The sequence below is a fragment of the Dendropsophus ebraccatus genome, chromosome 3 (assembly GCF_027789765.1).
Source record: "Dendropsophus ebraccatus isolate aDenEbr1 chromosome 3, aDenEbr1.pat, whole genome shotgun sequence".
NCBI lineage: Eukaryota > Metazoa > Chordata > Amphibia > Anura > Hylidae > Dendropsophus > Dendropsophus ebraccatus.
This window is the reverse complement of record NC_091456.1, coordinates 48723461-48746108: the sequence shown is the minus strand read 5'-3', so window position 1 is coordinate 48746108 and position 22648 is coordinate 48723461. Positions and strand designations below refer to the sequence as shown.

General features: G+C 44.0%; 1 protein-coding gene across 3 annotated transcripts in view; it reads right to left on the bottom strand.

Annotated features, from left to right (window-relative positions):
- The window catches only part of SPIN1 (spindlin 1), a 39050-nt gene extending 36926 nt beyond the window's left edge, over nt 1–2124 (bottom strand). Inside the window, exon 1 of one of the 3 annotated variants that reach the window (XM_069961705.1) lies at nt 1436–2124. The gene's annotated coding sequence lies outside the window, so the exon portion shown is untranslated. Of the gene's footprint in view, nt 1–1037; nt 1277–1435 lie in introns of those variants that run through there. The other 2 variants (XM_069961707.1, XM_069961706.1) reach the window with 2 other exon arrangements.
- Nucleotides 2125–22648: the final 20524 nt, after the last annotated feature.

Genomic DNA, 22648 nt, shown 5'->3' with positions numbered 1-22648 from the left:
CCCATGTCTCCCCATAGTAGCACCAGTACAGCCCATGTCTCCCCATAGCAGTACCAGTAGAGGCCATGTCTCCCCATAGCAGTACCAGTACAGACCATGTCTCCCCATAGTAGCACCAGTACAGACCATGTCTCCCCATAGTAGCACCAGTACAGACCATGTCTCCCCATAGTAGCACCAGTACAGACCATGTCTCCCCATAGTAGCACCAGTACAGACCATGTCTCCCCATAGTAGCACCAGTACAGCCCATGTCTCCCCATAGTAGCACCAGTACAGCCCATGTCTCCCCATAGCAGTACCAGTAGAGGCCATGTCTCCCCATAGCAGTACCAGTACAGACCATGTCTCCCCATAGTAGCACCAGTACAGACCATGTCTCCCCATAGCAGTACCAGTAGAGGCCATGTCTCCCCATAGTAGCACCAGTACAGACCATGTCTCCCCATAGTAGCACCAGTACAGACCATGTCTCCCCATAGCAGTACCAGTAGAGGCCATGTCTCCCCATAGCAGTACCAGTACAGACCATGTCTCCCCATAGTAGCACCAGTACAGACCATGTCTCCCCATAGCAGTACCAGTAGAGGCCATGTCTCCCCATAGTAGCACCAGTACAGACCATGTCTCCCCATAGTAGCACCAGTACAGACCATGTCTCCCCATAGTAGCACCAGTACAGCCCATGTCTCCCCATAGTAGCACCAGTACAGACCATGTCTCCCCATAGTAGCGCCAGTACAGACCATGTCTCCCCATAGCAGCACCAGTACAGCCCATGTCTCCCCATAGTAGCACCAGTACAGACCATGTCTCCCCATAGTAGCACCAGTACAGACCATGTCTCCCCATAGCAGCAGCGCATTGTGATGCATCCCTCCCTCCGTCCGCTCCGGGTACCGGGCCTGCTCCTGGTCACCCCGGGCACTGCTGTGCCTGCAGCCGGCTTACCCTGTGGGCATGCAGGGGGCAGCAGCCATTGCTAGCAGCCCGGAGCCGTGTCAGCCATGTTGCGCGCCGCTCCACTATTTACAAACCTGCAGCAGCCTCCGATCCAGAGAAAGAGACGAGGGGGGAGGGGGGCGGAAGGCTGCAGACAAAGGAAGCCCGAGCCTGAGCCACACACAGCTGCCCGGGCCGGCGCTCTCCCCGCCTCACCAGCCTGCCGCCACTGCCCGACTACCGCAGAAAGGACAATGACATCACAAAGCGAGGATTCCTCAGCCCAGGTGGAACAATAGCAGCCGCTCTATTACGTCATACATTCTCCAGCCGCTGTGACGTCACTGGCTAACGGGGAACACAAGGGGGCGTCGCTGCGCGCCAGGGGAGAGCTGGAAGTTGTGTGCTGCTGGCATCCACAGGAGGCGCTGCGCCCGGGCAGGGAGGTGATGGAGAGCGGCAGACAAAGGGCTGCAGGCCGGCCGCCGCTTACCTTGCCGGGGGGTTCCCTCCACTTTCTCACAGGAAGCTTCCAGGTGAAGGCTGCGCCACTGCTCCCCGGCGGCCAAGTAGCCCCAGTGCCGCCCCCCTCCCTACTTTGTCAGATTCCGTCAGCGGTATTTTGTGGCACAGCAGCTCCCGCCCGCCTCACTCCCGTCTCCCCCCGTAACTTCCAAGCCCTCTCCTCCTCAGACACTCCACTTCTCGTTTTCTTACTCTTCCCTCACCCCCTCCCCTTTTCACACACTGCCAGATTTGGAGCTGGCTGCTTGTATACACTGTGCTCTGTCTCTCCTGCCAGGAGAAGGCCTCGCCTTCCTGCCAAATAATGATCCCTTCAGAGCCGGACCCCTCCTCCCTGTGTTGGTGCAGGACCGAGATGCGCGCATGCGCACTAACAGCCCGCTCTTCGCCGCGGTAGGACTCAAATGCGCATGTTCGCGGCTTTTTTTTTCCCCCAGCGTGGCTGGCGTATGATGGACAGGCTAATAACATTAGCGCTTGTTGTGCCGCCTGACGTGCCGGTGTGGCGTCACTCTGGGTCGTGGGTTGTGGGAGTATGTCTGTGAGCTTAGCGCTCTTAGTTATGCCCTATACGCTGATACAGTGTGGAAAAGGGCTTCAGGGAGATGTAAACAGTGGTGTGTAAGGCATTGGGTTACGCCCCGCTGCTGGCCACGCCCCTTACTGCTCCTTCCCGCCCCACTAGTCTTCAGTCATAGACAGCGCACCTGAACATGACTGAAATTAGTCGCCTCGTTGGTTGTCATGGCAACTAGTAGAGGTTTCTTTTACACCTGTCCTCCTGCATCCTCATTCTTGTATAATGCTGCGTTTACACGGAGCGATAATTCGCCCAATCGATCGTTTTAACGATTTTGAAGCAACGATTTGGTTTTTATAACGATCAGCATTTATAACGATTATCGTTCAAATTTTCGCTATAACGATCGCATTTGAGCGATAGTCGATCTGTGTAAACACAGCAAACGATCAAGCAATGAGCGAAAAATCGTTTATTTTGATCTTCAACGTTCACAAATCGTCGTTCATCGTTCGCTAAAAATTCGCAGATCACTTTGTGTAAACAGTCTTTCAAAGATTAACCCTATGTAAAAGATGGACTTAAGCAATCGTAAAAATGATCGCAATAACACAAATTTTCTTACGATTTTTTTATTTATTCGTCTAAACGCTGATCGTTATAAAAACCAAATCGTTGCTTCAAAATCGTTAAACGAGCGATTGGGCGAATTATCGCTCCGTGTAAGCATTAGATGAATAAATCGTTAGAAAAATCGTTATTGCGTTCGTTTTTAAGATTGCTTAAGCCCATTTTTTACATAGGGTAAATCGGTGAAAGACTGTACACGAAGCAATCTGCGAATTTTCAGCGAACGAGGATTTAAGAACATGTTGAAAGATCAAAATGAACGATTTCTCGCTCGTCATTTGGTCGCTTGCTGTGTTTATACGATACAATTATCGCTGAAATGCGATCGTTTATGCGAAAATTCGAACGATAATAATTCCATGTAAACGCAGCATAAGGGTCCTTTTATACACACAGATATATGACAGATTTTTGCAGCCAAAGCCAGGAACAGACTGTAAAAAGTCTTTGAACTTACAGCCCCGTGCCCTACGGCATGGCTTAGAATATTTGTGCCCTAACTTTGCACCACCCCTCCGTCTCTCCTCTCCACCCTCTTCAGCATTAGGAATGCCACTGAAACATTTTCTCCATGCTGAACATTTGCACAGGTGTCTTAACGATCCAACCCACGTGCCATGCTGACACAGGTGATGAATAGGAGACAATCTGCCTGGAGCATTCCCAATGATGAAGAGGGCAGGGAGGAGGGACAGAGAGGTTGTGCCAGTCTAATGCATACACAATCCAGGCCACTCCCGTAGGGCACAGGGCTGCCAGTTTGTTTGAAGCCAAAGCCAGAAACAGACTATAAACAGAGATCAGGTCATAAAGGAAAGCCTGAGATTTCTCTTTTTAAATCCATTCCTGGCTTTGGCTTCAAATCTTTGGCAGGTAATCTGTCAGATAATCTTTCTGTGTAAATGGACCATTAAAAGCAGCTATCCGAAGGTACAAGTGGTTTGGGGGGGGGGTCAGATTGTGGGTACAGAGTCGCTTTAAATGTCCTTTACAGCCCTTCTCCATGGTGTCTAGTGGCTGGATCGAGGGGAATCCCTTCCGATCACCGGCCCGGGACTCAGCGTTGGAGTGTTGCTTTTCCCGGCTTTGTATTCTATTGATCTGGTCTGCTGCAGACCAGACCAAAAGAGCACTGATCTGATCAGTACTGTATAATGTATACTACACCTATCCCTATGAGAGATCAGTTTAGTTACGTTAGGGGGACTTCTAATTAATGTACAAGTTAAAAAAAAAAAGTTTTTTTTTATTAAAACAAATCTTCTCCCCTAATAAAAGTTTCAATCACCCCTTTTCCCATTTTATAAATAAAAAAAATACACATTTGGTATCGCCGCGTGTGTAATCGCCCAAACTATTAAATTATCACATTCCTGATTTTGCACGGTAAATGGTGAAAGCTCAAAAAAATTCCAAAGTGCAAAATTGCGCATTTTTGGTCGCATCAAATCCAGAAAAATTGTTTCAAAAAGTCGCTTATACGCAAGTAAGATACCGATAGAAAGTACGGACCATGGCGCAAAAAATTACACCTCACACAGCCCCATAGACCAAACGATAAAAGCGCTGTAAGGATGGGAATAGAGCAATTTTAGGGAGCATTTAGGTTTTTGTTTTTTTTTTTAAAGATTTTAATTTAATTGTAAAATAAAATCAAAGTTATGCAAGTTGCTTATCATTGCAATCTTAACAACTTGACAAACATAGATAAACAAGTCAGTTTTACCATACGGCAAACAGCGTAAACATAACCCCCCCCCCCCCCCCAAATAAATAATATTGGTTTTATTTTCAATTTCACCATGTATATAATTTTTTTTCTGGTTTCACAGCATATTTTATGCAAAATGTCATTGCAAAGTACAATGTGGCTTAAAAAATTTATGCTGTGCGCAAAACCAACATATTAGCCAAATTAATGGCATGAAGAGAATATTAAATGGATTAGAGCCCATTCACACGTACAGGATCTGCAGTAAATTTGACGTTGCTGCAGAAATCAATATAGATAAATGACTGAACACAGCAGAAAATGTGGACCCTGAGGCTGGTGTCATAGTCAGATGTTAGCTTTGAGTCAATGGAATTTTATGAAATGCCATTCATACTTGGAATATTTTTTTCTGTGACATTTTTCTCTCTATGTATTTTTTGACTCTAAGTTTTCCCAAAACGCAGCATTCTGAGGGTTTGGGGTTTTTTTGTTTGTTTTTTTCTGTAAACTGGGGCACTTCTCTTCCATAGAGTTCAATGGAATTTCTTTTGTTTGTCTGAAAAGCACCAAAAGCAAAAAAAAAATAAAAAATACACACCTAAATGAAAAAACGTCAAGATAATCTTTGTCAGTTTTCCTGGCTTTTTTTTACAGGCCAGAAAAACGGCACTCTGGCAGGTGTTAGCTGGAGGTCAATGGAAGTTTATGATCTGCCGAAAACACATGGCATTTTTATTTTTTATTTTTTTTGGGGGGGGCATATTTCACTCCTTTCTTGTGTTTTTGAGCCTCTTTGGCAGTTTTTTCAAAAAGCAACATGCTGAGGTTAGGGCATTTTTTTTACCGTACACTTCAATGGGATTGTTCTCATTGTCTCGGAAACGAAACTGCTGTGCGTATGGCGTTCTTTTTTTTATTATTATTATTATTTGTTTGTTTTCTGGCTTTTTTTGTCACCTTTAGTGGTCCAGCAACTAGGTCATGTGATAGCAGAGAAAAAAAAGTTCAGTACTAGAGATGAGCGAACCTCGAGCATGCTCGAGTCCATCCGAACCCGAACGTTCGGCATTTGATTAGCGGTGGCTGCTGAAGTTGGATAAAGCCCTAAGGCTATGTGGAAAACATGGATATAGTCATTGGCTGTATCCATGTTTTCCAGACAACCTTAGAGCTTTATCCAAGTTCAGCAGCCCCAGCTAATCAAATACCGAACGTTCGGATCGACTCGAACCCGAACCCGGTTTGCTCATCTCTACTCATCTCTATTCAGTACACAAAAACAAAAAAAAGATCATTCACACACAAAAGTCAAAAATGCCAAAAAACGCAAAGGCATGGAAGAGAATGCCATGTGCGGCATTGCCAATTTTTTTTTGGGGGGGGGAGGGGGGGTTGAAAACAACAGATAAAAGGTGTGTGAGCTCACCCTTAGACCCTTAGTTTTTATTTATTCTATGATTGGGGTTTTGTTTTTTGTTTTTTGTTTTTTTTTCCCCACTGAATATGCTGTTCAATGCCTGTGGTTTAAGTGACTCTGTACCCACAATCTGACCCCCCAAATCGCTTGTACTGTCAGATAGATGCTTTTAATCCAAGATCTGTAATGGGGTCTATTCGGCAGGTAATGCAGTTATTGTCCTAAAAAGCAACTTTTAAACTTGCAGCCCTGTGTCAAATTGGCGTGGCCTAGCATGTCTGTGCCCTATGATGCACTGCCTCTCCGTCCCTCCTCCCCACCCTCCTCATCATTAGGAATGCCCCCGGGCAGGATTTTTTCTATTTATCACCTGTCCTAACACTGCACAGGTGCCTTAATGATCAAGTACATGTGCAGTGTTTTACACAGGTGATGAATAGGAGAAATTGTTCTAGGGGCGTTCCTAATGATGAGAAGGGTGGGGAGGAGGGACAGAGAGGCGTTGCAATCTTAGGGCACAAACACTCTAGGCCATGCCAGTTTGACACAGGGCTGCAAGTTTAAAAGTTGTTTTTTAGGACAATAACTGCATCACCTGCCGAACGGACCCCAGGACAGATCTTGGATTAAAAGCAGCTATCTGGCGGTACAAGCGGTTTGGGGGGGGGGTCAGATTGTGGGTACAGAGTCGCTTTAAGCTCAGTTCATCTCTAGTAACAAACACACTTCAAGGCAAACTATCAGCAGGTTAGAAGCATCTTAGCAGGAGGGGCAGGCCAGGGCAGATCAGTGCACTAAGGGTGGTAGCCCCCGACTCCTGTGCACTGAAAAGCCTCATTGGCAAATTAAATAAACTTCTAATATCCCAAAAAGGCGCCAAGGATAAGGTAAGAAAATTATGGTTAGATGCTTCTTTCCCTTTAAACAGAAACGCTTAAAGGTAGGTTCACACCATGATTTTGCTATCCATTTAATGTATCCGTTGTATGAAAAAAAAAAGGCTACTGAGGAATGCCATATATTTTGATCCATTTTCCATTTAATTAAAAGGATCAAAATGCATTTTTTTTTACATTTTGTAGCGTACACAAAAACGTGCTTCACCACATATTTCTGTATGGTAGTCTGTAGGGACTTACCACTCTAGATGATGTTCTTTTTCAATTATTTATTTTTTAACACATATGAATGAATAATCTCTTCACCTGTAGAAGATTTTGCCAAATTGTAAATCCTCTCATTACAAGATTTTTCCATATACTGAGCCATAGGAGGGCTATTTTTTTTTTCTTTTTGCGGGATCAATAGTTCTACTGTATTCACATACGAAAATCCTATAGCATAAAAGGAGAATATGTCAGCTCACCCTTGATAGCCACAATTAGCGCAGGTGTGTGTGGACCTCCTGGAAGTAAAGCACGTTCTGGCTGTATTGCGAGCCACAACCCGGAAATCCATGAAACGAAAAATTCCATCCACGGCTTCAATAAAATTATGGTAGCTTTATTGGGACATCACAAAACAGAAAACCAAAAAAAAAAAAAAAAGATAAAAACAAGCCGGGCGTATACTACTACGGGAGTATGTTCGCGGTTCGTACGCATCCGGCCACATGTCGATTTTTCGCACGCCCGTAGTTTTAGCCGCACATGTACGGCAGCGTAAGACCTGCGTACGGATTCGTACGCAGTGTGAACATAGCCTTAGGCTGCGTTCACACTACGTATATTTCAGTCAGTATTGTGGTCCTCATATTGCAACCAAAACCAGGAGTGGATTGAAAACACAGAAAGGCTCTGTTCACACAATGTTGAAATTGAGTGGATGGCTGCCATTTAATGGCAAATATTTGCTGTTATTTTAAAACAACGGCTGTTATATTGAAATAATGGCAATTATTTACTGTTATATGGCGGCCATCCACTCAATTTCAACATTGTGTGAACAGATCCTTTCTGTGTTTTTAATCCACTCCTGGTTTTGGTTGCAATACTGACTGAAATATACTGACTGAAATATACGTAGTGTGAAAGCAGCCTTATAAGGCTGCGTTCACACTTTGTATATTTCAGTCAGTATATGTATATTTCAGTCAGTATATTTCAGTCCGTATTGCAACCAAAACCAGGAGTGGATTAAAAACACAGAAAGGCTCTGTTCACACAATGTCGAAATTGAGTGGATGGCCGCCATTTAATGGCAAATATTTGCTGTTATTTTAGAACAATGGCTGTTATATTGAAATAATGGCAGTTATTAACTGTTATATGGCGGCCATCCACTCAATTTCAACATGGTGTGAACAGATCCTTTCTGTGTTTTTAATCCACTCCTGGTTTTGGTTGCAATACTGACTGAAATATACTGACTGAAATATACGTAGTGTGAACCCAGCTCAGGCTGTATGTGTATGGGATGTGATGTCCCGCCTCAGGATAGACACGCCCCAGACAAAGAAGAACGGGAGCACCTGTTCCGAGTAAGGTCACATGACCATTAACATCCATTAGTATAACATCATAGAATACAAATGAAAACAAGTACAAAATATATACATCAGATACAAATATATACACAAATTGCTGAAAAGAAAAAACAATAAATGATAATATAAATAAACGTGAATTTTTAATTTTTTTTTCCATTAGTATATGTAGTACAAATCTGACTTGTAGTTTAACCCTTTCGGGTATCTAGTGTTGAGGTTGAGAATCCACAGTGCCTCCCTCTTGCGTAACAGATGGGTCCAATCTCCCCCCCCCCCCCCCCCCCCCCCGTTTGGGTCTATTAACCCTTTTTTACAGCTGAAATTTTCAGACCATTCAAGTCCCCTCCATGACACTCAACAAAGTGTCTGGAGAAACCAGAGAGTGAGCGCGGGTGGGTAGAGACCAAAGCTGTGCGTATGTCACTCAAATGCTCCCTGATACGAGTCTTGAGCTTCCGGACACTGGATCCCACATACTGCAGATTGCACACAGTACAGTGGGCAATATACACTGTGTGCGTGGAGCTGCAGTTGATGACCTGACCCTAGCATTCAGGACCTGTTCACACTTGGTGTCTGCATATAACAACGGAATATATTTATTGATCATATTACAAATTTCACTAAATTGCGGACTATAGCTGGTAGAAAATGTTAGGGGTTTAACTGAAGGGTTAGTGTCTGCTTGTGCATCTGCTGCCCTATCACACAGATGGTACTATCTATCCTTTTGTTCAGCTATACGTCTTGCTCTATGTATGATATGAATTTTATAGCTCCTAGCCAGGAGTCGCTTCTCCAAATTGTCTGCTTCCTGTATGTAGCTATCTTGGCTAGAACAGTTGCGGATGAGACGGATATATTTCCCAATGGGGAGATTTCTCGTGACATGAGGTGGGTGGCTACTCCTGGCGTGTAGTACACCATTACCCGAAGTGGGTTTTCGATACAAACTATATATTTATATGTATGTATATATTTTGTATTTGTTTTCATTTGTATTCTATGATGTTATACTAATGGATGTTAATGGTCTAGTGACCTTACTCGGAACAGGTGCTCCCGTTCTCCTTTGTCTGGGGCGTGTTTATCCCGAGGCGGGACATCACATCCCATACACATATAAACCTGTAATGGTGCGTTTACACAGAGAGATTTATCTGACAGATTTTTGAAGCCAAAGCCAGGAACAGACTATAAACGGGGTGCAGGTTGTAAAGGAAAGACTGAGATTCCCTGTCTTTTTAAGTCCATTCCTGACTTTGGCTTCCAAAATTGGTCAGATAAATCTGCCTGTGTAAACGCACCATTAGTTACCCACATACATTTGCCAAGAAAATCCTATAACACAGGGTTGTCAAACTTAAAGGGAATCTGTCTGCACTTTATCTGCTTCAGAGGTGCTGACATTGTGAGAAAGGTGTGTCTGTCATTGTGTGTGTTACCTTTTCTTTTTTCTCTAGCTGCTGTACTTTTTCCACAATCTTTTCTGTAACTTGCGGCACAAGTGCCAAAGAGGAGTACTGGTGCCGCACTTCGTCCCGCCTGACAACTACTTCCTCCTCCCAGCCTCACATGAATATTCATTGCGGGCTGGCTCCGGCTTCCTGGCAACATCATCTCTCACTGCAGCGTAGACGGCAAAGGCCGCTCGCAGCCGTGTCATTTCGCATTTGCGTCCTGGCTGTGTGCGGCGCGCACGCTCCTGACGACAACTTTGCGCATGCGCCCTGTGCGCAGCAACTGAGGGCATCGGCTCCGACCCTCAGCGTGCCTGCGTCGTTTCGACCCACTACGGCGCATGCGCAAAGTTGTTGTCAGGGGCACGCCGCACACAGCCAGGACGCATACGCAACATGACGCGGCCTTTGCTGTCTACGGCGCAGGCGCAGCGAGGGATTACAGCGACAGGAAGCCGGAACCAGGCCGCAATTAATATTCATGTGAAGCTGGAAGGAGGAAGGGACAAAGTGCGCATTACTCCTCTTTGGCACTTGTGCCGCAAGTTACAGAAAAGATGGAAAAAGTACAGCAGCTACAGAAAAAAGAAAGGTAACACACACAATGACAGACAAACACCTTCCTCACAATGTCAGCACCTCTGAAGCAGATAAAGTGCTGACAGATTCCCTTTAACACTTTAGTGACCGCCCATACATGTTTTAACTGTGGTCACTAAGGGGCTTTATTCCGATACATGCGCCTTTTTACGGCGTATGTATTGGATTGCTCTGCCGCCCCCCTGCGGTGGCAGAGCAGGGGTTCAGCTGTCAGGGTTACAGCTGATCTCCCCCTGTAGTCATGACAGCAGCATCTAATGGGTTCCGTTGGCCGCGGGGCATACTCACGTGATCACGATGTCTCCGGTTCCCCACATGGTCTCCATAGTAATTCCATAGTAATTAACAGTATAACGGTGGCCAGCGCAGCTGAACGCTTTTATCTCTTCTCACCGTGGATCCACGATGAGAGGAGATGAAAACATGCTGCCCCCCGGATTAACCCTAGTGACCCGGTCACTGACCCTCCCCTGGTGGCCATCTGATCCAAGATGGCCACCGCCATCCCTGTGAACACACTCTGTTCACAGTGATGGATTCCCATAAATGATCAAAGCCCCATTCCCTCCACCACCGGAGGGGGCAGAGAGCATGGGGCAATGATCGGGGACCACCCAGTATACTATATACCACTGATCGCTTGTTCAAGTGCCCGGGATTACCTGTAACCACCCTGGATTACCTATAACCACCCCAGAATACTCATAACCACTCCACTTTACCGGTAACCGTCTCAGATTACCCGTCACCACCCCAGATTGCCTGTTACCACCCCAGATAGCTAGTGAACACCCCCGATTGCCCGTCACCACCCCACATAGCTAGTAACCATCACAGATTGCCTGTCACCACCCCAGATAGCTGGTAAATGCCCCCAGATTGCCCGTCACCACCCCAGATAACCAGTAAACAACCGCAGATTGCCTGTAACACCCCAGATAGCCAGTAAACACCCTCAGACTGCCCATAACCATAATAACGCTCCTTCCCTTCTGAGTCCTGCTGTGTGCCCATACAGTGGTTTATGCCCACATATCAGGTACCGTTGTACTCAGAAGAACCTGCGTTACAAATTTTGGGGTGCGTTCCTCTCCTGTTTCTCGTGAAATTGAGAAATTTTAAACTAAACAAACATATTACTGGAAAAATTAAATGTTTTTATTTTTATGGTCAAATTTTGAATACTTTCCTCTCATACCTGTAGGGTTAAAATGCTCAACACATTCCAAGATGTATTCTTTAAAGGGTGTACTTTCCAAAATAGGATACCTTTTGGGGGGTTTCTATTTTGCTGACACTACAGGGGCTCTGCAAACGCATTTGGCGTTCATAAACTTCAGAAAAATCTGCCCTGAAAATGCTAATTGGCGCTCCTTCCCTTCTGAGCCCTGCTGTGTGCCCATACAGTGGTTTATGCCCACATATGGGGTACTGTTGTACTCAGGAGAACCTTGGTTACAAATTTTGGGGTGCATTTTTCTCATGTTGCTTGTGAAAACTAGATACTTTAAACTAAACAAATATATTATTGAAAAAATTCTATTTTCCATTTTTTTATGGCTTCATGGTAAATACTTTTCCTCAAGCACCTGTAGGGTCAAAATGCTCAGTATACCCCTAGATTAATTCTTTAAAGCGACTCTGTACTCACAATCTGACCCCCCAAACCACTTGTACCTTCAGATAACTGCTTTTAATCCAAGATTTGTCCTGCGGTCCTGTAGCCCGTGCCAAACGGGAGTATCTGTGCCCTAACTTTGCACCATCCCTCCATCCCTCCTCCCCACCCTCTTCATCATTAGGAATGCCACTAAAACATTCTCTCCATGCTGAACATTGCACAGGTCCTTAAAGGGGTTGTCCGGCGATAAAAAATTATTCACAGAATAACACACATTACAAAGTTATACAACTTTGTAATGTATGTTATGTCTGTGAATGGCCCCCTTCCCCGTGTTTCCCCCCACCCACGCTAGACCCGGAAGTGTGGTGCATTATACTCACCGCATCTCGTGTCGTCCACGGTCTCCGATCCTCAGCAGTGACGTCTTCTTCGGGAGACCGGCGGATCTTCCCGAGTGCCGGCCGCCCTCTGCAGCGTCATCCGAAGCTCAGCCGCGATTGGCTGAGCATAACTGTGCTCAGCCAATCGCGGCTGAGCAGCTGATGACGTGGCCGCGTCATCAGCCGCTCTGCCGCGATTGGCTGAGCACAGTTATGCTCAGCCAATCGCGGCTGAGCTTCGGATGACGCTGCAGAGGGCGGCCGGCACTCGGGAAGATCCGCTGGCCGCCCGAAGAAGACGTCACTGCTGAGGATCGGAGACCGTGGTCGGCACGTGACAGGTATGTATAGCGCACCACACTTCCGGGTACACGGGTGGGGGGTGGGGGGACACGGGAAGGGGGCCATTCACAGACATAACATACATTACAAAGTTGTATAACTTTGTAATGTGTGTTATTCTGTGAATAATTTTTTATCGCCGGACAACCCCTTTAACGATCCAGGCCATGTGCCGGGCTGATACAGGTGGGGAATAAGAGGCAATCTGCCTGGAGCATTCCTAATGATGAAGAGGATGGGGAGGAGGGACAGAGAGGTTGTGCAAAGTTAGGGCACAGATACTCCCGTTTGGCACGGGCTACAAGTTTAAAAGTTGTTTTTATAGGACAATAACTGCATCACCTGCCGAACGGACCCCAGGACAGATCTTGGATTAAAAGCAGCTATCCGAAGGTACAAGTGGTTTGGGGGGGGGGGGACAGATTGTGGGTACAGAGTCGCTTTAAGGTGTGTAGTTTCCAAAATGGGGCCACTTATGGGGGGTTTCCAGTATACAAGCCTCCAAAATCTACTAAAAAAAAAGGACTGGTCCCTAAAAAAAATCAGTTTTGGGAATTTCATGAGAATTTTATAATTTACTGATACATTTCTAAGCCCTGTAACACCCTAAAAAAGTAAAATATGTTTACGAAATGAAGCCAGAATAAAGAGGACATTGATAATATGACTTAGTAACTAATTTATATATGACTTTTTTTTTTTTTTTTTATAATCAGAGAATTTCAAAGTTCGTAAAGTGCAAATGTTTTACATTTTTCATGATATTTTTATGTTTTCACAAAAAACACACAAGACAGTGACCAAATTTTGCCACTAACATAAAGTACCATATGGAGGATGTGCAGATGTTACAGGATGACTTAGACACACTGAGTGTTTGGGCGTCCACTTGGCAAATGAGGTTCAATGTGGATAAATGTAAAGTTATGCACCTGGGTACTAATAACCCGCATGCATCATATGTCCTGGGGGGAGTTACTCTGAGAGAGTCACTGATGGAGAAGGATCTGGGTGTACTTGTAGATAATAGACTACAGAACAGCACACAATGTCAGTCAGTGGCTTCTAAGGCCAGCAGGATATTGTCATGTATATAACAGGCATGGACTCTCGGGACAGGGATATAATATTACCGCTTTATAAAGCTTTGGTGCGGCCCCATCTGGAGTATGCCGTCCAGTTTTGGAACCCGATTCATAAAAAGGATGTCCTAGAGCTGGAGAGGGTACAAAGACGGGCAACTAAACTAATAAGGGGAATGGAGCATCTTAGTTATGAGGAGAGATTAAAAGAATTACATTTGTTTAGTCTGGAGAAGAGACGTTTAAGGGGAGATATGATTAACTTATTTAAATATATAAATGGCCCCTACAAGAGATATGGGGAAAAGATGTTCCAGGTAAAACCCCCTCAAAGGACAAGAGGGCACTGCCTCCGCCTGGAGAAAAAAAGGTTCAATCTCCGGAGGCGACAAGTCTTCTTTACCATGAGAACTGTGAATCTGTGGAACAGTCTACCACAGGATCTGGTCACAGCAAAAACAGTAGAGGGCTTCAAAACAGGGCTAGACAAGTTCTTAGAGCAAAATAATATAAATGCATATGTATAGAACCTATCACCCCTTCCCTGTATCCATCCCCTCCTTGGTTGAACTTGATGGACATGTGTCTTTTTTCAACCGTATTAACTATGTAACTATGTTACGAAAAAAACAATCTCAGAATCGCTAGCATACGTTAAAGCATCACTGAGCTAAAAGCGCATAAAGTGAGACAGGTCAGATTTTGAAAAAGGGGTACTCCGGCGGGGGGGGGGGCTATTTTGGGATCTGGCCGGGGAGAAGGTGGCTGAGGGAAACGACATCCATTCACCTCCCCCTTTCCAACGGCGGGTCCCGTATCGTGGCGGTCCCCGGCCGCTCCCTGGTGTCTGACGTGGGCTTGAGACGTGACGTCTCAAGCCCGCTCAGCCAGTCAGTGACAGAGGCGGGATCCGTTTCAAGTCCACTCAGATGACGCCTCTGTCACTGACTGGCTGAGCAGGCTTGAGACTTCACGGCTCGAGCCCGCGTCAGACACCAGGAAGGGGCCGGACATCGGGGACCAGAGTGCCGTGATACGGGACCCACCGCTGGAACCGGGGAGGTGAGTGGACGTTGTTTCCCTCAGCCACCTCCTCCCCGGCCAGATCCCAAAATAGCCCCCCACTCCGGAGTACCCCTTAGTGACCAAATAGGCTTGGTCACTAAGGGGTTAAAGTGTCACTGTTTATATTACTTTTTTTTTCTTCAAATCTATATTTTTATAAAATTTTTATCAAACATACAATTTCCACTTTAACAAGCGATATTTCAAACTGAAAGTATCACAGTATCACTATGTTGTTATAACTTTTAAATTCTAAATCAACAGTACATGTGAAATAAAGCAAGTTTGCAGTTTACATTCATTATGGAAAACACACTTCCTGTTTTCTGACAGTTTTTCTCTCAAAGGGTCAGAAAACAGGAAGTCCAATGTTTCCCAGCCCATCTGAGTGCTCACAGAGAAGCAGTCATGTGACTGATGGACACTTTGATCCGTGACTCTCAGTACTGGCCAGAACTCCTGTGTTCAGTCTGTTTTTTTACAACCAGCACAAGTTTAAAAATCTGCCTTCAGGAGACGGCACCTGGATTTCTGGTAAGTTTAGCTTTGTTTTACAGCATTATAACAAAAAAATAATAATAATAATGTATATTGCAAACTTTCTTTATATCACATCTACTGTTGATTTAGATTTTGAAGTTTATAATGACAGTGACACTTTAAATACACTGTAGGCCAAAATAAAATAAAAATTCTGTTAAAGCATGCATGCGGTGTTCCTAGTCAGAGTGGTGTGTGTCTCTTGCTGCTGTGCACTAAGATAAATTACATCATAAATTGAAAGTATAGGATAGGATGATACAGGACAAGTATTTTTTTTAATTCTTTATTTCTTTTTCCCAAAAAAAGATTTTTACATTAAAATATCATACACAATGACATAACATATGGACAGAGGAAAATATTCTAATTACAGTGAACATCTCCTATACCTACATATCCACATGACATACATTAATACTACATAAACAACCCTTTTTCCCTTTTAACCCCCCTCCCTCCCCCCTACCACACACCCCAGACCGCTCGGAGAAGAACATAATGGAACAAAACCATAAAAAAAAAAGGAAAAAACAATATTTAAATCCAACATATTAACAGATCACCTCTACCAAACAATCAATTTTTTTCAAAAGAGTGGCTGCTCTCCCTCTTTCTCCACCTGGCAGCGCTCCCTCCAGTTTTTTGATCCTATCAACCTGGTTTATCCATTCCTGTTTTGTTGGTCCAGCGACACTCAGCCAGTTCCTTAACACCACTAACCTTGCCTGAAATAAAAGGTTATTAATAAGACCCCTTTGTTCCCTTTTCTCCCTGTCTTCCCCTAATATTGCCTTTTCAAACGTCAAAGTTTCGGAGAATATCCCCCTGCCTTGTAGTTCATCCGCTACCTGGTGCCAATAACACTGCATTGCAGGACCAAAAGGTGTGGATCAGCCCCGCCTCTTCCGAACCGCATCTAGGACAACTGGAATCATTTCGCAACCCTATACGTTTCATTAGGACAGGGGTATAATAAGATCTATGTAGTATTTTAAACTGGATAAGTCTGTGCTCTGGATTCGAGGAGGCCCTCGCTACCCCCCCAACTATACTATCCCAGCACTCAACCCTTTCCCATTCTTTCCTAAACCCATTTAGTGCATCCTCATATTTCTGTTCTAACAAAATTTTGTATATTTTAGAAATTAAGTGTCGACCCCTATCTAGATTTTTTAACTTGTCTATACCCACTGAGTGCTTAACCGTGAATAATTCCTTATTTTGTGTTTTTGCAGCTGCATTTTTTAGTGAGTGGTATCTAAAAGTGTGCGCCCAATTCCGGCTATCTCCTAGCATCTCACTCTCTTTAAGTGCCCCCTCCCAGAAAAAATCAGTTACCTTAAAAAGAGACTTTTGCTTCCAATATAACTGAGAAGGAAGCTTCAGAAATTCTACAAAGTTACAGTTATCCCAGATTTCCGTGAACTCCAAACTGTGCTTAGCCCTACAGATTCTCTTGATCTCTCTCCAAACCTTATATAAGTGTTCGCAAAACCAATCTTTCCCTGCTCCTTTCACTAATAGTGCCCCTGATTTAAATAACGCTACAATATCCTTATCCAGGCTAACACCCCCTCTTTGTCCCAAAAGACTAACATTCTTATTATTCTTATTATCCAGTATAAATGCAAGTTGTAACGCCATATAATATAATTTAAAGTCAGGGAGGCTGACCCCTCCGTCCCTAATACATGGGCAGAAGTGTGCATATTTTAATCTAATTCTTTTTCTTCCCCAGATCAGTCTATTCAAGACCCGTTTCAGACCCTTAAACACCTATCTTTGATCCATATTGGGGATGCAGATCGGTAGAACCCGATCTGGGGAAGAATCACCATTTTAATCAAAGCTATCCTTGATGTCATGGAAAGAGGAAGCTTCTCCCAAACCTTAACCTTATCCTCGGTTTTCTTTATTATTTTTTTAAGATTAACCTCCTTAAATCTCTGTGAGTCTACTGTTATCACTACGCCCAGATATTCTAACCCCTCATCTACAGGGAGAATCCTGATATCCTTTATGGGATTACTTATAGGTCTATCTAAAGGAAGTACCGATGACTTGGTCCAGTTTATCTCCAGGCCCATAGGACCACCCATTTTCCAAAAAACCTTCCATGATGCTCCCTAAACAATTATCGGGCCTAGAGACAAAGAGGAGCAGGTCGTCGCCATACAGCAGTGTCTTCTCGCTGCTACCTCTAACCCCAAACCCCTGAAATTGACAGCACTCCCTTATCCACTGTGCCAAGGGTTCAACATATAAACAAAACAACATGAGAGAGAGGAGGCATCCTTGCCTGGTACCTCTATTCACCCTAAATGGGGAGGAAGGGATCCCATGCACGCTAACCCGGGCTTGGGGGTTTCTATAAAACAATTGAACCATCCCCAAAAATAAATCCCAAAAAAACTAATTTCCCCAAAGCTTTCCAAAGATATGGCTATTCTACCCGATCAAAATCCTTGGTGGCATCTAATGCCACCAAGGCTCTATCTTCCCTTTCCTTTATTTGCATGTTAATATATGTGCGTTAAATGTTAGAGAAAACAGTGCGACCAGGCATAAATCCGCTTTGGTCCTCAATTAAATCCTCAATCAACGTCCCCAATCTTCTGACCAGTAACTTAGAGAAAATTTTATAATCGGTGTTTAGTAACGATATAAGGCGATATGCCTCTATATCTGATGCTTCCTTACCTTTTTTTCTTAAATTAAAATAATAGTTGCCTCCTCCATAGAGCTAGGCATCACCTCCTCTTGACCGGATTCATTTAAAACCCTTGTCAGAACTGGAAAAATTATCTTAGCAAATCTACGATAAAATTCGTAGGGAAGGCCGTCAGGGCCCGGTGCCGAGTTCCCTTTGATGAAGGCTAAGGTCTCTTCTAGTTCGGAGATGGAAACGGGCTCCTCAAGCTGTAATTTCTGCTGCTCCTTTAATGAGGAGAGGTTAATCTGGGCGAACAGTTCATTATCTAGACATTCCAAACTGTGGTTGGAAGAGGTATACAACTGTAAAGAATATTTTCTAAACCTTTCTAGTATCTGTTTTGGATCCCTAATTAATTCCCCTCCTTTCCCCTGAACCACTTTAATCTCATTTACCTCTCTCTGATTTCTTACTAAGTCGGCTAGAAGCTTCCCTGGTCTATTTCCTTCTGAGGAAACGTTCCTATCCCAAAAGAGCTTTTTTTTTTTTTTTTTTAAATAAATAAATAAATAAATAATTAAAAAAAAACACATAGGATTCCCCTTATTTTCATAACCAGCCGGGTTAAAAACCAAGCAACAGCAGCCTAGTAACACCAGGGTGGGAAGGGCCATTGTTTTTGGCCCTCCCCAGCCTTAATATTACCAGCCTGCCGCCGCCCAGTCCAGAAGTGCCAATTTTGACTCTCCAGGACCACTGGCACCTGGCTCTTCCCAGTACCCCTGGTGGCATTGGGTACTGGGGTAATAATGGGGGGGTTAGTGTTAGCCATTTTATACCAGCTAACACTAAGCCCTGACTTAGTAATGGATTCTGTCTATTAGACGGCTTCCACTACTAAGTCTATATAGTAAAGAAATAAAGACACGACACAAGTGAAAAATATTTTTTATTCAAATAAAAACACCCCCAGACCCCTTGTTGTCCATTTTATTTAAAAAAAATCCCAACAACCGCTGGTCATCGACCTACTCCATCAAGTCCGCCGTAATCCACAGGATACCGATATCTGAAAAACAAAAAGGGGGAAACACACAAAAAAACACCCAAACAGGAGCACAAAACCCATCATTGTGAGCAGTGTTGTGCACCTTACAGTATGCAGCATCTTTACAGATCGCTGCTTACAGTGTGGCACCCAAGGGGTTAAAGGAGGATGCATTGTATCCCCCCTAACCCTTTGGGTGCCATACTGAACAAACTGGCTCCCAGGGGGTTAAATAAGGGTCCCCACTTAACCCCTTGGGGGCCACACTGATGTCAGACTTCACCCATACTAGCAAGGAAGGGGTTAAGTGACCCCCCTTCCTTGCTGGGATGGGTGTAGTGCGAGGGGGAGAGAGCTTCTACTCACCCTCCGATGTCTTCTATCTTCTCTCTTTCTTCTATCTTCTCTCTTCTCCGATCCCCAACACAGTGAGCTGAGTGTGACGGGACCGGCTCTTTATATGTCAGCTCAGCTGAGCGGACATATAAATCTAAATATTTCTTCTAATGTTGCTATTGTGATAAAAAAAATTGCATCATTAGAAGAAAGATTTACTGTCTTAATTAAAGTATTAATTATTACATTCAGCTGTATTACCGGCAATAGGTTTTGCCGGCAATAGAGCTTCCTGTAGTAGTTAATAATTAATTAATAAAACACATTTTCGTTCTGATAATGTTATTTCCGTTGTTCAATAGCTTAATTAAAACTAACACATACTTTTGTAATTAAATATACTGTAAATAAATAAATATACACTACCGTTCAAAAGTTTGGGGTCACCCAAACAATTTTGTGTTTTCCATGAAAAGTCACACTTATTCAACACCATACGTTGTAAAATGAATGGAAAATAGAGTCCAGACATTGACAAGGTTAGAAATAATGATTTGTATTTGAAATAACATTGTTTTTACATCAAACTTTGCTTTCGTCAAAGAATCCTCCTTTTGCAGCAATTACAGCATTGCACACCTTTGGCATTCTAGCTATTAATCTGTTGAGGTAAGCTGGAGAAATTGCACCCCACACTTCTAGAAGCAGCTCCCACAAGTTGGATTGGTTGGATGGGCACTTCTGGCGTACCATACGGTCAAGCTGCTCCCACAACAGCTCAATGGGGTTCAGATCTGGTGACTGCGCTGGCCACTCCATTACCTATGATAGAATACCAGCTGCCTGCTTCTGCTGTAAATAGTTCTTGCACAATTTGGAGGTGTGTTTAGGGTCATTGTCCTGTTGTAGGATGAAATTGGCTCCAATCAAGCGCTGTCCCCTGGGTATGGCATGGCGTTGCAAATTGAGTGATAGCCTTTCTTATTCAGAATCCCTTTTACCCTGTACAAATCTTCCACCTTACCAGCACCAAAGCAACCCCAGACCATCACATTACCTCCACCATGCTTAACAGATGGAGTCAGGCATTCTTCCAGCATCTTTTCATTTGTTCTGCGTCTCACAAACGTTCTTCTTTGTGATCCAAACACCTCAAACTTGGATTCATCTGCCCACAACACTTTTTTCCAGTCTTCCTCTGTCCAATGTCTGTGTTCTTTTGCCCATCTTAATCTTTTTCTTTTATTGGCCAGTCTCAGATATGGCTTTTTCTTTGCCACTCTGCCCTGAAGCCCAAAATCCCGCAGCCGCCTCTTCACTGTAGATGTTGACACTGGTGTTTTGCGGGTACTATTTAATGAAGATGCCAGTTGGGGACCTGTGAGGCGTCTGTTTCTCAAATTAGAGACTCTAATGTGCTTATCTTCTTGCTTAGTTGTGCAACGCGGCCTCCCACTTCTTTTTCTACTCTGTTTAGAGCCTGTTTGTGCTGTCCTCTGAAGGGAGTAGTACACACCGTTGTAGGAAATCTTCAATTTCTTAGCAATTTCTCGCATGGAATAGCCTTCATTTCTAAGAACAAGAATAGACTGTCGAGTTTCAGATGGAAGTTCCCTTTTTCTGGCCATTTTGAGCGTTTAATTGACCCCACAAATGTGATGCTCCAGAAACACAATCTGCTCAAAGGAAGGTCAGTTTTGTAGCTTCTGTAAAGAGCTAGACTGTTTTCAGATGTGTTATTGCACAAGGGTTTTCTAATCATCAATTAGCCTTCTGAGCCAATGAGCAAACACATTGTACCATTAGAACACTGGAGTGATAGTTGCTGGAAATGGGCCTCTATACACCTATGTAGATATTGCACCAAATACCACCAGACATTTGCAGCTAGAATAGTCATTAGCACATTAGCAATGTATAGAGTGAATTTGTTTAAAGTTAGGACTAGTTTAAAGTTATCTTCATTGAAAAGTACAGTGCTTTTCCTTAAAAAATAAGGACATTTCAATGTGACCCCAAACTTTTGAACGGTAGTGTATGTATATATATATATATATATATATATATATATATATATATATATATACACATACATACATTTATTTATATATATATTTTTTTATTAACAGTATATTTAACCCCTTAACGACAAAGGGCGTATAGGTACGCCCTATTGCCGGTAAGGGCGTTCAGAGCGGGGCCGCACGGCGACCCTGCTCTGAACTGCGGTGGTCCCGGGTGCCGCTTGTAGCCCGGGACCGTAGGTATTAGCGGGCACGGTCCGATCGCCGTGCCCGCTAATACAGTAATCAGATGCAGCTGTCAAACATGACAGCTGCATCCGATTACAGGATCCAGCGTCTCCCTGGTGTCTAGTGGCGGAGATCGCTCCTCCGGGATGTTATCCCGGAGGAGCGATCTCCGTTTCTGAAGCCGGCTGGGGACGGCTCCAAGATGGCGCCGTCCCCGGCTCGCCACTCGTTTGCTTCCGGCTGCAGCAGCCGAAAGCAAACGAGTGCCGATCTCATGGATCTCTGCAGCATATCTATGCTGCAGAGATCTCAATGAGAGATCAAAGTGTATATACTAGAAGTCCCCAGGGGGGCTTCTAGTATATGTGTAAAAAAAAAAAATATAGTGTTGTTGTCAATAAAAAGCCCCCTCCCCTAATAAAAGTCTGAATCACCCCCCTTTTCCCAGGTTATAAATAAAAGTAAACAAATAAACAAACAAACATGTTTGCTATCGCCGCGTGCGAAATCGCCCGAACTATTAATTAATCACATTCCTGATCTCGTACGGTAAACGGCGTAAGCGCAAAAAAATCCCAAAGTGCAAAATTGCTCATTTTTGGTCGCATCAAATCCAGAAAAATTGTAATAAAAAGCGATCGAAAAGTCGTATATGCGCAATCAAGGTACCGATAGAAAGAACACATCATGGCGCAAAGAATGACACCTAACACAGCCCCATAGACCAAAGGATAAAAGCACTATAAGCCTGGGAATGGAGCGGTTTTAAGTGACGTATATTTGTTGACAATGGTTTGAATTTTTTACAGGCCATCCAGTTATACATGTTATATATCGTTTTAATCGTAACGACTTGAGGAACGTGCATAGCAAGTCAATTTTACCCCAGGGCGAATGGCGTAAAAACACATTTCCCCCAAATAAACAAAATGCGTTTTTTTTTTTCAATTTCACCACACTTTGAATTTTTTTCTGGTTTCGCAGTGTACTTTATGCAAAAATTCAGCCTGTCATTGCAAAGTACAAT